Source organism: Peromyscus eremicus, chromosome 1 (assembly GCF_949786415.1).
Source record: "Peromyscus eremicus chromosome 1, PerEre_H2_v1, whole genome shotgun sequence".
Taxonomy (NCBI): domain Eukaryota; kingdom Metazoa; phylum Chordata; class Mammalia; order Rodentia; family Cricetidae; genus Peromyscus; species Peromyscus eremicus.
In genome coordinates, this window is record NC_081416.1 from 133,978,835 (window position 1) to 133,996,461 (window position 17,627).

The following is a 17,627-nucleotide window of genomic DNA, read 5'->3' on the forward strand; positions in this document are numbered from 1 at the left end:
GTCTATCAGTTAGTTTGGCTTGGGATGGCCAGGCTTGATTATACTTTCAAATAACCAGCTTTTTGTCTGATTAATTCTGTGCTGTTCTCGGTCTCTGTTTTACTAATTTCTGCCCTGCTTGTTACTGTTTCTGGCCACCTGCTGCCCTTGGGTTTTCTAGAGCTTTGAGGTACATCACTGGGTTACTGGAGATCTCTGACTTTTTATATGAGTACTTGTAAACATTCCTCTTAAGTCTACCTTGGCTGTGTCTCATAGGTTCTGGAAGGTTTGGGTCTCATTTTCCTTTGACTACTAGGAGTTTTTAAATTTTCCTATCTGATTTCTTTGACCCACTTTTAATTCAGCAGTATGTTGTTCAGTTTCAACGTGTCTGTGTATTTTCTGAGGTTAGCTGTCAACTTCTAGTTTTATTCCACTGTGGGATGCATTGGGGATTGTTTTCGTTTTTTCATTTCTTAAGTCTTGCCTTATGGCCTATAATGCAGTCAGTTTTAGAGAAGATTTCATGCACTTCTGAGAATAGATGAATTTTTTTTAACTTTAGAATATCTGCTGTAGTCACCATAGTAACAGTAAAGAAAAAAGTCCATAGGATATATACAACCAAAAATGAGAAACTAATCCAAGTGTTGCATCATAAAAGTCAGTTAAATATGGGGAAGAACAATCATGAGAATTCAAGACACCAAAAAAAAGTTTTGATATTCATAAAATAATTTTTAAGAACACAATAGCACGATCTTCTTTTCCAGAAAGAAATTTAGACATACATGAATTAAACTCCACAACTGAAAGTCATCAATAGGCAGAATGTCTAGAAAAGAAAGAAAAGCAGAGTTGAACTCTATGACCTATGAGAGGCTTGTTTTTATTAAAATCTAAGGAAATAACAGGTTGAGAAGGAGGGTTGTGCAGTGGAGATCAATTAATACAGAGATTCCCAACTGGTCCAAGTGCTGAGAACTGGTGACTATTGAATTCTCAGTCCGAAACCGGACATCTTGATTACCTTTACTCCCCACAATGGTCAGGAAAGATGGAGGAGAGAGGGTGGGAAAAAAAAACGAAAGAGCCAGCAGATGAGGAAGGATGCTGTGAGGTTCTGCTTTCAGGACAGGACAGAGCTATTGTACTCATGAACTCAAGGCGCTGTTGTTCCCTGAAGATCAAGCCGGCAAGCTCCGTTAGCATTCCAAGGGTCAATGGTAATTGGACTTATTGGGTTATGAGGTGGTAGACGCAAAGTTGGGAGAGGAACATGTTGGGAGTGTCTGAGGGAGTGGAAGGGGGAAGCTGGTAGTGGATATGATCAAAGCTCGTTGTTTACATGTACGATGTTGTTAAAGAGCAAATAAAAGATATTCTGCTTTTTAAAGGAAGGATAGAAAAAGGTGATCCATAGGAACAGTAATTAAAAAGGATCTGTGCTCACCATACTAGGAAAAAAATTTTTATCAAACACACACACACACACACACACACACACACACACACACACACCACAAACACTAGGCATAGAAGGAAATTACACATTAATTAAAAAAGATCAGAGACCAGTTGGTAAAAGTCTTCTATGCCAGCCTGAGGATCTGATTTGCTTTTTTTTTTTTAAGGTAAGCATGGCATTACATGTCTGTAACCCCAGTGTTGTGAAGGGGCCAGGCAGACCTCTAAAGTCAATTGGCCAGTCAGCCTACCAAATTGATGAGTTTCAGGCTTATAAAGGTGGAGAGCCATCCAGGAAAAAAACACTTGGCATCAGCTTCAACATCAGACCTCCACACACACGCACACACACCTGCAGTCACACCTGCATGCACGTGTTCATAGCACCACAAAGACACACACACACAATCTTCCAAGAAGATGTAAAAATTATGAATATGTGGGCGCCAAACAGCAGAACTTCTAGACACATGAAGAAAATATTGATAGAATTGAATGGAGAAATAGATAACTCTATAGCAAATGTCAGGGGATTTTAATATCTACCTTCAGGAACAGAACAACTAGATGAAAATCAATGAAAAATAAGAGAGTCATATTTATGACAAGGGCAAAATGAATAAAATACTTAATAAGTTTAATCAAGATGAAGGAAAACTACAAAATGTTGTTGAAAGAAATTAAAGATGATACCAAAAAAAATGGATTGAAAGAAAATATTTGTTCAAATGTCAGTGCCATAACTGGAGTGTCGTGGCAGAAGCCCTGGCTCTGGCAGCTCCATCAGTCTAGGCTCAGCCACCAGCAGCATGCATCAGTTAAGGAGAGGTGTCACGGTGGACACAGAAAAGGGAGATTTAGTGGGTGAGGAGGAGAGAAACAAATAAAGAAGTCTGGGGACCCCAGGTTTGTACCGAGAAGAGCAAGTTTGGAGTTGTATTTGTTTGTTTGCTTTTAGGGGGTGTTTTTCTGTTTGCTTTCAAGACAGTGTTTCTCTGTGTAGCCCTGGCTGTCCTGGAACTCGCTCGGTAGACCAGGCTGGCTTCGTACTCAGAGATCCACTTGCCTCTGCCTCCCGAGTGCTGGGATTAAAGGCAAGTGAGCTTCAGTTTTAAACAGAGGAAGCATCTGGCAAGGTGAAAGGGTATGTACAAGTAAGCAGACCTGCTCGAAGTGTGGCTGTGTTGATCATTGTCTCAACTCCTGACCTATAAAATGGCCCGACACACTGCTCATCTGCCGATCGCACTGAGGCATGGGGAGGGTTACCTCTCCATCGGGAACACAGCTGTCTCCATCTTGGGAGACTCTGCCCTGCTTTTGGGGCCTTGCTATTCCAGGAACTCTGGGTGCCTGTGGGGTTAGGACAGTGACCTTTGATCCTTCCACCTCAAAGAAGCATGAGGAAAGTTTAGGTAATCCTGGCTTCGAGATGGACATTCCTTGAGTGATTAAGGTGCTTGCAGTGGTGGGGTGGGTGACTGAAAGTAAAGGCAACAGGATCGAAGTGAAGGCAAAGACATCAGGCCTTTATCCTCACTCCTCAGTTATCTTGTAGCCCCAGTGGGCAGTCCATGGTTTTTAGAACAAGCCATTCCCAAGAGCCTGTTATAATATACAAAGTAGTCCATGGATACAATTAATCCTATGGAATCCCAGTTATGGTTCCTTCAAAAGTAGAAAAGCTCATCCTAAAATTCACATGGAGTCTCAAAAGGTCCCAAGTAGCCAAAACACTCTTGAAAAAGAGGAAAGCCAGAGGCCTTGTGCTTCCTGTTTAGAAAGCTCATCACAAAGCTACAGCATTCAAACAGTGTGTCAGTGGTGGAGAGGCAGACACATGGACCACCTGAATAAAACAGAAAGCCCAGAACTCTCCCATATTGAGTCAAATAATTTTCTTTTTAAAATTGGCTTTAGTTTCAGTTCCACCATGGGGCAACATTTCCTTCCAGACCGTAGAGTATATGAGGAATAGTGAGAAGACTCTTCAATGGGGAAAGACAGGCCTTTAACAAACCATGGCCAGAAAGCTAATAGTCATAAACAGAAAAAAAGAGAAAAGGAGAAAGAAAGAGAGAGAGAGAGAGAGAGAGAGAGAGAGAGAGAGAGAGAGAGAGAGAGAAAAGAAAGAAAGAAAGAAAGAAAGAAAGAAAGAAAGAAAGAAAGAAAGAAAGAAAGAAAGAAGAAGGTGGACTTTTTTTTATAGTGGACCTTATAAAATATAGGCCAATGAGCTTGAATGTGTCAGAGGCCGAACTCTTAGGGCTAAAAACATAAATCTCTTAGAAGAAAACGAGGGGAAAGTGTTCCATGAGCTTGGGTTTGACAATAACATTCTGAGCATGACACTGAAAGCAAAGACAATAAATTAAAACTGAGGCAGTCAGACCACACAGAAACTGGAAGCTCGTGTGTCAAAGGATGCGACCAGTGCAATGAAGGAGACCCATGGAGCAGAGGCCGGGGTGGGATGCGGTGGGTGGAGTGTTGTTTGCAAGTCACATAGTTGATAAAGGGTTATTATATAAATTTCAGAAAGAATCACTACAACACAGCAACAGCCAAAAGAAATTGAGAAGCAGGAAAAGGACATGCTTACAAGTCTCACCAAACATACACAAACGGCGACAAGCACAGGGAAAGCTTGACATCATCAAGCAATTACGGAACAGTCAGAATCACAGTAAGAGAACACCTCCGACCCATTCAATAGGTGCAACAAAATAATTCAGTTCTTCAAAACTCACCAAGACTGCTCTGTGGGGAGACAGCTCCATAGTTAAAATGTTGCTTTTCAAGCACACATACACTTGCACACACATGAACATGTTCCTACACATATACATACATAAGGAAAAGGAACTGAAAGATGCATCATGATTAGCAGTCCCACTTCTGGACTGGTGTCTTAGTTAGAGTGTCTATTGCTGTGAAGAGACACCATGACCACAGCAGCTCTCATAAGGAAAACATTTAACTGGGGCTGGCTTACAGCTTCAGAGATTTAGCCCACTGTTATTATGGTAGCATGGCGGCATGCAGGCAGACATGGTGGTGGAGAAGGAGCTGAGAGTCCTACATCCGGATTGACAGGCAGCAGGAAGTGAACTGGCTTGAGCGTCTGAGGCCTCAAAGCCCAACCCCTAGTGACGCACTTCCTTCAACAATGCCATGCTGACTCCAACAAGATCATAACTCCTAATAGTGCCACTCCCTATGGGCCTCTGGGGGCCATTTTTAGTCAAACCACAACATGGCACCTCTAGAGACTGAAAGTGGGATCTTGAGTAACTATTTTTATACCTGTGCTCACAACAGTGTTATCCACAATATCACAAATGAGGAAGAAACACAAGTGTCCATTGGTGGATAGTCCCATTAAAAAACTGTGGTATAGCCATACAGTGGAATGTTATTTATCCCTAAACGGGAAAGAAATTCAGACACATACTGCCACGGGGATGAATCTTGAAGACATTGTACTCAGTGCAATAAGCCCGTCATAAAAAGGACATGTATCAGATGGCACTCATTGGAGGGTCCTGGGGAAGTCAAACTGATAGCAACAGGAAGTAGGGTGGAGGTTGGCCAGACAGTGAGGGGAGGGAGGATGAGGAGTTTGTGTTTGATAAGAACAGTTTCGGATTGGCAGGATGGGAAGACTTCTAGAGTCAGGCTACCCTGGCTCTCCATTCAGAAGTGACTAAGATGGTAAATTATTTCTGTCACACATATTTCACCACAATTAAAAACAACAAACACTGACTAAGAGGACTAGAAATGGATGACGCATACAGAGCTGAGGAAATATGACATGGCACAGGCACTCTGGGAGACGGTTTGGCATCTTATAAAATGAAGAGCGTGACTGCCATATGACCCAGCAATTGCGCTGTGGCGCTCATCCCAGGAAACCGAAGACTGTATTGTTCCCATGAACGTCTGTACATGAGAGCTCAGAACAGCTTGGTTTATAAGAGATTCGTGGTGGAAACAGCCCAGATAGTCAACAAGTGAAAGCTTAAGGATAAGCCACAAAACAGAACAAGCTAATGCACATATAATTTGGATGAGTCTCTAGGGAGTCACTCTGAGTAAAAGAAGCCAACTCCAAATAGCCACACACTGTGATTCCGCCCAGGTACCACTTTTAAAATGGAAAATTCAAAAAAAAAAAACAAAAAACAAAAAACAAAAAACAAAAAACAAAAAAAAACCCACATAGTGTCGTGATCATCAGGAGTTAAGGAAAAGGTATGAGGGGCGGCAGGACGGGCATCACATAAAAGTGTACCAGGAAGAAGCTATGGGGGCAGGAGGCCTGTGGGTGTGACTACTTCTTGGCTGTCCTGTAGTTTTGCAGGATGTTAGCCTTGGCAGAACTGGTGGAGGGTACAGGGGAATCTCTCGAGCATTGTTGACTTCTGCTACAACCATCTCAAAACAAAAAGGCTAACTTTAAAAGGGTACTAATCGGTTATTATCCTCTGTGGTTTCTGTGGGCTTTCTCCTCTCCGTCTGGGACCAGCGGAAGGCTCTTCCCTCACATATGTGGCAGTCACACACTGCTGGTGTTGAGCACTTGAGCTGGGCTGTCCGCCAGAACACTGACTCATGGCTTCTCTATGTTGCCTGGACTTCCTCACACCGTGGTGTCTGGGATCTGGGGAAAATGGCCCAAGAAAAACAGAGATGGAAGGTGTCTGCGCCTCAGCAGTCACCCAGCCAAGTCACCCACCAGGACCAGGTCCTAAAATCTCACCATGTACAGTGTGAGGGACTAGGATGCTCAAGTTGTTCAAGTTGCTGTGGGCAGTTCTGAAAGTGGTATCCTCCACAAACAACTCCCAAGGCCCAGAGGTTCCAGGACCTCAGTTCTTCTATGAACCACACTCTGGGTCCCACGGCCTAGGAAGAGGAGAGGGAGAATGGAATATGAAGGAGACAGGAATATGAAGAAATTCTCAGAGGACATTTCCATAGAGCCAAGGAGAGGGCAGTGGCTGTAGGCAGCTCACAGCCCTGCTTATGCTCCTTCTTGACACACCATATGGTATGCTGGGCACAATCCCATGTAACAACACACAACAGACAGGAGGGAACTCAGAGAAGTTGGGGGTTCAGACCAGCGCTTTAGCAGTGATGGGTGACACTGGTAATCACTCCAGACTGTGGCCCAGAACCCAAGGAGGGGGCACCACCAGAGTAGCCCAGAGGTAGGACATTGTGCAGGAGTAAGACCCATCTGAGGTCTTTTTGGAGGAAGGGGACCCAAGGACACCCCTCTTCAACCTCCTTTTCTCTCAGGGAAATGACCCCGGAAAGATTATCCAGAAATGAATGACACATGGTTCTTTCCCCTCGCTCCCTCTGTCCCACCTCTGGAACCAGCTGTCCAGCAAATCTACAGTCACCAGCTCACTCAGGTGCAAGGAGAGGGTCTGGAATCCTCTTCTTAGTGGAAACAGCAGAGACTCTACAAGAGTGAATATTGTTATTGGCGATGTTGTAAAGTATCGTCCCTGACAAAGTTCTCCCAAAGTAGTGCAGCACCGTGGCTCCAGGAAGTAGCCTCCGAGACACGCCAGAGAGGAGCAGGTGGGACTGAAATACACTAGTGGATCTGGTGCTCAGAGGGAGGTGACCATGGGACCCTAGAACACAGGGGGTCCTCCCTGAGGTCCCTGATTGAGGGTCGCAGCCTTGGGAGACAGGGCAATGGAAATGCAAAGACGCGGCCGTGAAAGGAGTCTGTTGTGGGGAGGGGCGTAAACAAAATACAGTTGTGATAGGAGCCACGTGTTATAATTTCATAGCTCTTCTAGTGTGTTTTGCGTTCCTCTGCTCTGTGGAGATTCATCCTCTTCCAAGCTGATGCGGGTTACTGGCAAATTCCATTTGCAAGCCACATGACTCTCCTCAACCTTGTAGTGACAAGATTGAGATTCCTCCACTTCCTTAAAATACCCGAGGTTGGGTATTTTAATGATAAAGGAGGCTAATCTTGCCTACAGTTCTGGAGACTCAAGAGTGTGGCTCTGCTATTGGCGAGACTCTGATGGGAAACCAAGTGGAGGATGTCACAATGGTGGGAGCCATGTTTAAAAGAGGGACTCAGGGAGGTGTCGGGCTTCCAATAATGTTCTTGTGGTGACTTAACCAGTCCCATAGGGTCTGATCCACTCCCATGATATAGCATTAGTCATTCATGAGGTTAGAACCCCAAAACACACTCCCCTCCAATTAAGCCCTGTCTCTTAAAGGTCTCAACATCTCAACATGGGCTACACGGAACACTGAACATCCCACACAGGAGCCTTCAGAGGGCAGACCACACCAAAAGACAGCGCTGACTGAAGGGCTCTTGGTTCTGTTACTTCAGAGGTTTGTGGGTCAGTTCACACACGGCCAAGTAGAACCTCTACTTCGGGATTCGCCAGGCTCTGCTATGTCATCCCTTTGGTGGAGCTCGCCACCTGACTCTCTCCGATCTTGTAGTACAAGACTAGGATCCTCCACTTCCTTGGTAACCGCCGGTCAGCTAGCAACTTGTGTATTGCTTGAGGCTGCTCTTCTGCCAGCCAGATCCCACAGGCAGTTAGCAACACAGCAGTCTGGGACCTTCCAAGCCAGGTCTGTCTGGACTCTTCTTTTATAGGCTCCTCTGACTGGATCAAGCATGCCCAGGATAATCCAAACAGTCTCCCTCTTAGTGATCTCAAAGTTGACTGCCATGTGCCTACTCATGAGGGACATCTGTGGTAGAGCCCAGTTCTACACTCAGGAAGAAGGTGTTAGGTAGAGATTGTGCTCTAGAATGGGAATCTTGAGACATATTAGAATTCTGTTCACCGTATCTGGGCTTAGAGACCTCATTTATACCTACTTTTTGTTGTAGAAATTTCTAAGGATGACACAGAGTTCTCCCCAGCCGCTGGTGTCTTTGCAGTACATGTGAAAGGCAGATGAAAAATTCTTGCATGAGCTAGGCTTGGTGGTACACACCTTTAATCCCAGCACCCTGGAGGCAGAGTTAGGTAGATCTCTGTGAGTTTGAGGCCAGCCTGGTTTATACAGTGAGTTTCAGGCCAGCCAGAGCTACATAGTGAGGCCCTGTCTCAAAAAACTAAAAAATAAATTTTAAAAAGAAAAACTTCTCTCAGGAAGGAAAATGCTGAGTTGTCACTGAAGACATCACATTTTAAGATTCCAACCAAGGGTACAGGAAAAGCATCCACTGTAAAAGAAAGTCAGAAGGCAATGCACAGGGTTAGCATCACAGCACCCGGCTGCCACAGGGCAAACCCAAGTCTCTTCACGGGTGACTTAGTTAGGGTTTCTATTACTTTGACAAAACACCAAGATCAAAAGATCCATGAGGAGGAAAGGACTTATTTGGCTTACATTTCCACACCATAGTCCATCATCTAAGGAAGACAGGACAGGAACTCAAGGAAGGAACAAAGAGGCAGGAGCTGAAGCAGACGCCGTGGAGGAGTGATTGCTCCTCCTGGCTTGCTCCGTTTGCTTTCCTGTACAACCCAGGACCACCTGCCCAGGGGCTGCAATGCCCGTAGTGGGCTGGGCCTTCCCACATCAATCATCAGCCCCAAAAATGCAGCACACACCTGTTCACAGGACAATCCGATGGGTGCATTTTTCTCAGCTGAGGTTCCCTCTTCTCAGATGACCCTAGCTTGTCTCAAGTTGACCAAAGATAAACCAACATAACACATATATGTATAATCATCCTCTTTCATCCATAGTTGAAGTATCCCGAGGCATTCGGCTGATGCCTGGACTCACAAATAACACTGCAACCTGCACACACTGTTTTTCCCTATACATATATGTGTTTGAGAAAGTGGAAGTTATAAATTGGGCACAATAAGATTCATAGTAACTAATGATGAAATACAATGTAACCGTTAACTGTAACAGAGGTTATTTAAGAGTTTTGGATTGTTTCTGGGTTTTGAATTCAAGTTTGGAATCACAGTCAGCAAAGGGTAAGTGGGAACAGAAAGTTTGTGCCCAGTGGAAGACTGCCCCAATGAATTAGTGTGTGCTGAGCTGTTCAATCCACAAATTACTTTAGAACAATAAGAATGGCTGAAAACCACAATGAACTGCATTTTGGAATTTTTGTTATGAAATTAAAGCATTAAAATATTTTGTAGTATCTTCTGCAGTGACAAAATCCCACTCACCTATTTTTATGACAGACTCTAGTATTCCATGATGATGCATTCAATTTGTGATTAATTTCCAAAACTAAGCATTGCTTTGAGAATTTTAGGAAATTCCAGTTACTATTGCCTCAGCGGAAGGAAGTGCTCCATACTAAGTTTAAGATATAAAAGTTATTTGGGTTCAAGAAAGCTTGTCTGGCTTGTCTCTGCTACGGGTTGAGCATGGATCTGTGAAGATCTTAATAGACTGAAATTAGCGACTTGCTGAATAATGGCAGGGAAAATAAGTTTTATGGGAGCAATAGCAAGCTTATGAATTATGACCTTATTAATCATGCAGACAATGGCACCAGCAGCACACCCAGGCACACACAGTAATTAAACTCGGCCATCTGCGATGTTTTTTGCCAAGTTTTTAGTCACATTAAAAAAACTATAGTTTGACACATCTCACTTGTTGTATGGCTTTTGCATACTTAGATTCGCAGTCCAAAGGGCCTGGCTACTGCTGCTGCTTTAGGAAGGTGCTGGGCAGCTGGGGTTGGGGGATTTCCTCGGGGATAGAAACTTGCCTACTATGTGCTAGGCGCAATCCTAGTACCACAAATAGAAAAAGGAAACAAGGTGCCTCTCGGCCAGGCTGGCTACCAGCAAACCACAAATCACTGGATTCTGTTGGACAGGCCCTCAATGGCACCACTGTGTGGCTGATTCATGAAATGGCAGGAAGATATTCTCACCTCAAGGAGGAAATTCTGACATTTTGGTCCCTGGGATGGTTTGAGAATTCAGAGAGAGGGAACTACTTAAAAAAAAAATGCAATCTTTTCTTTTTTTAGGACAGATAAATCCCTGAGTGATGGGCTTTAGTGTATAGTTTACAGCCTTGGGTTTGTAGAGCCGTTTGTACTGGCTAAAATCATACAAAGAAAAGCTTTGTGTGCGTGTGTGTGCAGCAGGGAATAGGTAGGAAAGGCTGAGCTCTAGGATCTGGACCAGACCTGAGCTAGAGTGCTGGTTTAGACTGTGAGATTTTGCACACAGTTCTGGGTAGCCCCAAGCCTGTTTTCTCATGGGAAACCCAGGCAACTTGGATGTCACAGGGACACTGATCCAAGTTTGGCCCGGACTTGGTAAGGGCTGGACAGTATAGCTCTTCTCCTCCTCAAGATCCTTCTCTCCCTCTCCCTCCCTCTTCCTCAATCTCCCCCTCTCTCTTTCTCCCCCTCCCTCTTCTTCCCCCCTCCCCCTCGTCTCCTGCCAGGTAAAGGCTGAATACAGATGGGACAAGGCAGAGAGTCAGGATGCCAGCCCCCAAGAGCGTGGAATCCCTCCTTCCCCTGAGACCCTCAGAGGGCTGCTGCCCCAGGGTTCCCTCCTTTGCCAGGGGCTCCTAACTTCACTTTTGAGTGTCTGGCACCTGGCGGCCCTGCATCTTGAGTGACAGGACCACGGAAGACCCGGGGGTGACAGCTGTCCTTGCTGTGGAGCACTCAGCCCTCACTGCCCGGTGTCACCAGTGCCCCTGCTCCTGGCCTCCCTCAACAAGGCCATCCCTTTAGTCGTCCTCCGACACACAACCCGATTGCTGTGTCCTTACAGATAGCCCCACCTGTGAGCAGAGGGACTGCAGCTTTGAGGAAACCGACAGGAGCCTCCGGTGTTCTTTTGTGTCCAGACAAACTTTCTGTTATGGTTTGAGAAATCTTTAAACTCTTATTCAGGAACATTTTTGAAGATAAAAAATGAAGTGAAAGACCTAAGCTACTCGGCCTTGTCCGGAAGCCCTGCAGTCTACTACAGTCTTCCCAGGTCTGACCCTTCTCCACCCCTTCCTGTCCTCCTGACTCTCCTCTGCACCCTCCCACCAACACCCAGCCCATACCTCTTCTGCCTCACTCCCCCAGCCCTCCTGACCCTCTCCTGCACCCCTGCATCTCCTCCCTCTCAGCCCTGATTTCCTCAGTCTTCTTGGAGTGAAGCTGCCCTTCAACGGCCTCCTGGGACCAAAGTTAAAGAGTTTGACTCGGAAATGGAGACCGGGAGAGGGGGAGGGGGAAGAAGGGGAGAGGAGGGCGTTCGTTAATGGTGGAGCAAGCCCCACTGGAAGCTTCTCACTGTCTGGCACAGAGAGCCCTCCCCACCTGGCCAACCCCACAGTTATCTCAGGGACCCTGAGGTACTGCAGCAGCAGAGCTAGCTCCCTGTCACCACCAGCCCTGGCCCTTGGTGTGTGAAGAAAATCCTAAGATCATGCTTACTGTGGGGTTCAGCAGTTAAAACTGAACAGATTGCATCACTTTCATTTTTATGCGCGTGTGCGTGTGTGTGTGTGTGTGTGTGTGTGTGTGTGTGTGTGTGTGTGTCTGTGTGTGTCTGTGTCTTTGTCTCTGAAGTTAAGGGAGAACTAGAAATGAGCGCCCTATAACTCTGGAAGAGGGGCCAACAAGGGTGCTGGGCAAAGCCTTCCTGACAGAGGACTTCTCACCTCCCCAAGCCATCACCAGCAGGTGGGCCATCCTTGTCCATGCTGTCACCAGCAGGTGGGCCATCCTTGTCCATGCTGTCACCAGCAGGTGGGCCATCCTTGTTACAGCATCACCAGCAGGTGGGGACTTCAGCCACTTTCTGTCAAACATTAGCAAACCGGCGCTGGGAATTTCTTGCCTTGAAGAAGCCAGTGTTTGTCCTGAGAAACTTCTGCCCAGAGCCTGTTGGGAATGGAACCAAGAACCTGCTCTCTGTGCAGGGAGAGAGCCATTGCACAAAGAAGTGCCCCAGCCCTGGCCCAGTCCTGCGATTCTGCCCCACGGGGTGCTTCTGCCTCACCCCAGCTTCTAGTTGCTGGAGTGTGGCCTGCACCTTCAGACTTCAGGACTTACCCTAGGCCTTATCACCAGGAGCAGAAGGTTCCAGAGTCTGGCTGGAAGCCTGCTCTGAGGCCTGGCAGCCCTTCCTGCCATCCTACTCTGCTGTGTCCCGGAAGCACTCAGCCCAGGCTTGGCTGCTCTGGCTGCCTGCAGCTTCTTCTACAGAGCCGGGGCTGCTTGCTCTCTGGGAGGTGGGAAAGCAAGGAGAATCTGCCTGCTGGGGGACTCGATGATTCAAGGTGGTTCGAGGGACTGCCTCTCCTCTCACAGTGACTCCCCCATCCGTCTGGACCCTGACTTTCACCCCTCCCCTATTTTTTATGGTTCTCCCTTACCTACACAGGTTTGGAGTTTGATGCTCTCTGGACTATTTACCCCTCTGAGCTCCTGGGATCCTCCAGCAGCCAGGCCTTGACTTGTTCTGTCTGCCAATCTGGAGGTAGATGAGTTATCAGGCCAAGACCAGCCAGCAGTAAACTTTCCAAGTGATTGGCTAGACATGAGTAGACCAGAAGTTACAGTGACTGAGGCTGAGTGTGACCTCACAGATGCTCCTTGACGCTGTAAGATTGAACATTCTAGAAGGGTGGCTGGGAGACACACTTCTCTCCCTCACTGGCCCCCAAAGCCACCGACTGGCATGTGGCTCAGATCTGACATTCTGAAATTTGGATATTAGCCTTGTCTGGAAGCAGGAATGTTTTCCACCTACTGATCTGTCCAAGTCATGCCAGGTTTACAGTCACGTTTGGTGTGGCAAAGGCCACTCTGTGCCTGACAGATGTGAAACTAGCTGGGAATTACTCAGCTATTCACACTGGTGCTCACACTGATTCCCAAGGACAGTCACCACTTGTACCCCAGAATGAGACTGTGCACTGGGTCCCGTGTCTGAACATAAGAAGATGAGCCCCACCTTCCTCCAAAATACACGCTGAGAGATGAGCCCAACTTTGCCAGCCAGTTTAACTGTCTACTCACAATAGCCTAGGATCATTTGGAAAGAGACCCTTGAGGAGTAGCCTAGATCAGGTTAGCCTGTAGGCATGTCTGGTGTAGGGGTGGTGGTGGTAGGGGTGTCTTCCTTGTTAATGATGCACCTAGTCCACTATGGGTAGCACCATTCCCTGAGCAGGTAGCCCTGAAGCGTATAAGTGAGAAAAGCTAGCTGAGCACAAGCAACCTAGCAAGCAGCAGAGATGTGTTCATTTCTCTCTACTCTTGAGTGACCAGCTGCTCTGAGTCCCTGCCTTGACTTCCCCTTGGTTGAGAGACTGTAACCTGAGATTGTAAGTCAAATAAACCCTTCTCTCCCTAGGTTGCTTTGGGTTGAGATATTTTATCACAACAACAGAAATGAAACTAGGTCACACACCTGCCTCCAAAATACCTGCTAGACTTGGGTGGGAGAAACAGCAGTCTGTCTCCTCTCTCCATTCACCAAAGGGCAGAGCATCAATTGATGCAGTGGGATTCGGTGGATGTGGTGACAAGGAACTTTCCAAGGGTCTCTGCTAGAGGCCAGAAGAACCTTGCAAGGATGCGGGACACTCAGATCCAGAGAGCAGGAGACACAGAGGCCACTCCACGGCGCTATGAAAAACAGAGGCAAAGTCCATATGGGACATGGACTCCCTGGCCTCATCATCTGTCTTTAGAGAACCAAACTTGCCCAAGGTGATGGGGCCTTACCCTGGTAGTGTCTGGATGCTTGTTCATGGTCATCTGTCATGGTCATCCACTAAGAAGGCTAAATAAACCCTCGCGTAGATCAGAACTGACCAAGGGGCAGGGGAGGGCCTGTTAACTCTCATGGGTCAGCATATGGAGATTCACTGTGGTGGCATCTCCTTCTTATCTACTCTCTGAGCGAAGAAGTGGGACACGGGAACCAGCAGCTGTGGCTAAAAATGTCTGTTTTACGATTTCAGGACAGATGGGGGTGTGTATGGGGCAGGGGGGGGGGTGTGTGTGTGACACGTGTCCAAGGTTGAAGTTGTGAAGCCTGAGCAAGTGCTATGTGCCTCCTGCCCGAGCTCCAGGCTAGAGGGGATAAGTAGAGAAGAGTCCTGGTCACAGTGGGTAGAGGCCACATTGGCTCATGTGTCTTCCCAGCCATCTTCCCAATGGGCCTGCAATTGCAAAAAGTGATAATTGTCAGAATTTGTGTCCATGGGCTGAAACTTGTAGCATGACCACAAATGTAGCATGCCAGAGATGACACAGAGCGTGTACAACTAAGTCATATATGAGTACAGTTTTACCATCAGATGGGTCACACCCCGACAGTGGCTAATGACTCCAGTTGAAGCAGCATGCAGAAATCCCATCAGAGCACTGAAGTTTAGAGACAGGGAAAGCTGATTGTTAAAAACAGGTGATATCAAGCCAAGTGGTGGTGGCGCATGCCTTTAATCCCAGCACTTGGGAGGCAGAGCCAGGCAGGTCTCTGTGAGTTCGAGGCCAGCCCAGTCTACAGAGCGAGATCCAGGATAGGCACCAAAACAACACGGAGAAAACTTGTCTCAAAAAGACAAAACAAAACAAAATAGGTGATATCACTGTGAAGAGTGTGCAAGACAAAACAGAACAAGAAAGACTTGAAAACCCCAAAACGTTATATAGTTCATACTGAGAAGAAACCTACTAGAGGGTCCCCAAGTTGGGGTTTTAGAAATGTATGTGATACTGCTATCAATGAATTGTGAAGCTGAGAGCTTTCTACGCCACTGAAATCTGTTTGATGCCATACCTCCCAGATGACCCCGGCCGACAGGCAGTCACTTGTTTTTGTATATAGTTTTACTGGAAGATACCACCCTCACCTGTTTGCATCTATCTGTAGCAGCCTTCCCTCCAGTGACAGGTGAGTAGTAACAGAGACCAAGTTGTTGGTTGTATGACCCTTTACAGACATGCTTGCTGACTCCTGTACCAAATACATTTTTAGTTATCCTTTAAATAGCTGTACAGTAAATTTGGCCTGTGGGCTTGGAGACGGCTCAGTTGGTAAAGTGCCTGTAGTACAAGCAAGAGGACCTGAGTTCGGATCCCCAGCACCTACGTAAAAGCCCGGTGAAGTGATACTTCTGTGGCCCCAGCCCTGGGGAGGTAGACAATCAGGTCTTTGGAGCTTACTGGCTAGCTAGCCTCGCCAACATATGAGCTCCAAGTTCAGCGAGAGACCCTACTCAAGGCAGAAAGCGATTGAGGAAGTCACCTGGCTTTCAGCCTCAGCCCCTGACCGCGAGGCAGGTGGGAGAAGGTTCAGAGTTGGGTTGGTCATCAGTGGTCTTGAGTTAATCAACCATGCCTTTGTAGTAAAGCTTTCCATGAAAACACAGGACAGGGTTCACAGAGCGTCCTGAGAGCCGAGCATATGGAAGGTCCTCGACAGTGTGGGCTGGGAGAGGGTCTATGCCCTTTCTTCACACCTCTCCACATGCCCCGCTTCATCCCTATCTTCTGGATAGTGAGCTTGAGAAAGTGTTTCCCCAAGCTCCATGAATATTATTTCTTGCAGACTACCAGAGCCTGAGGGGTTTGTGGAACCCCACAGAGATCAGCTGCACTGATAGAACAGCCTGGGGCTTTCAATAGGCATCTAAAGTGGTGTGCTGGAGAGTTTTATGTCAACTTGACACGAGCTAAAGTCATCTGAGAGGAGGAAGCCGCAATTAAGAAAAATGCCTTCATAATATCTGGCTTGTAGGACATGTCTTTAGTTAGTGATTGATGGGGGAGGGCCCAGCCCATGGTGGGTGGTGCCATCCCTGGGCTGCTGGTCCTGGGTTCTATAAGAAAGCAGGCTGAGCAAGCCATGGGAAGCAAGCCAGTGAGCAGTACGCCTCCAGGGCCTCTCCATCAGCTCCTGCCTCCAAGTTCCTGCCCTGTTTGAGTTCCTGTCTTGACTTCCTCTAATGATGGACTGGACGTGTAAACCCAATAAACCCCTTCCTCCCCAACTTGCTTTTTGGTCATGGTGTTTCATTGCAGTAGTAGTAACCCTAACTAAGACAAATGGGGAGACAGTTAGGGATAGCCCTCAAGCTATGGAAAGTGACCCTTGATCTTGGTAGTGTCATAATTAAACTAGGTTAAAGGACACCCAGTTGGAGTCTGCCACAGCAATGGCTGCTTGGAGTCGTGGCTGGTGTCGAGAGAAAGTAGCAGGTGGCTAGTGTCAGAGGTGATCTGCATTGTGGGGCTGTGCCAGCAGGAGCTGAGGCCTAGCTCTGCCTTTCCACTGCATCTCCACCGTGTTGGCGAGACTTATGGGATACATGCAAATGCAGTGGGCATTCATTTGGACTCCTTCGACTTCCGTCAGCTTACGTTAGTCACTTTACTCATTGTTATGACAAAATACCAGACACAAACAGCTTCAGGGAAGACAGCTTTCCTGGGATCACTCTTCAGAGATCTCCATCCAGGTTTGCCTGGCCTCGTGCATAAGAACAGAGCATCATGGTGGTGGGAACATGTGGGGGAAGAGGCTGCCTATTCACCTCATGGAGTATAAGAAGCAGAGAAAGGGAAGGGGCAAGAGACATGGTGTAACCTTCAAAGGCACACTCTCTTAGACGTAGTTCCTCCAGTAGTCTCCACATCCTCAAGTTTCCAGAGCTTCCCAAAATAGTGTCACCCGCTAGGACAAGTGGTGAGTTCAACACGTGAACCTGAAACCACAGCACTAATCTTAAAAAATGATTTTGTGTGACAATTAGAGAACTCTAAGTACTGAGGGGATGCCAGTTGCAAAGATTTGGAGTTAATCTTGGAGGCTGTGATAATGGACCTGAGTTATGTGAAAAGTGGGAAGAGTCAGTATCTTTTAGAAATATGTTCTTGCCATACAACTGGCTACAGTAATGGCCTCCAAGGCTCCCTGTTTCAAGGTTATTTGCATATCCTCTCCTACTTGAAATCTGGCTTAGGCTGCATGACTTGTTTTGGCTAATGAGACATTAGCCAACATGATGCAAGCAGGAGCTTGTAAAGTCCTTGCATACTGGGGCTTGCCTTCTCTTGCCGCGGGCGACTCTTGGAATGTCTCTACTGCTGGAGCAAGCCCAAGCTAGCCTGCTGCTGCTGAGGCTATGTGTAGAACTGA

The 17,627-nt window shown here is 46.9% G+C and overlaps 1 long non-coding RNA gene across 2 annotated transcripts; it reads right to left on the bottom strand.

Moving 5' to 3' along the window:
- Positions 1–454: 454 nt before the first annotated feature.
- Positions 455–13,027, bottom strand: LOC131919316 (uncharacterized). 2 transcript variants are annotated; one of them, XR_009381221.1, is made up of 5 exons: positions 12,850–13,027; positions 12,133–12,355; positions 6,832–6,928; positions 6,215–6,360; positions 455–817 (listed from the first exon to the last, which is right to left on the bottom strand). It is a non-coding gene; the product is annotated as an uncharacterized LOC131919316 (long non-coding RNA). The 2 variants fall into 2 exon arrangements; XR_009381220.1 differs by lacking the exon at positions 455–817 and adding an exon at positions 5,724–6,115.
- Positions 13,028–17,627: the final 4,600 nt, after the last annotated feature.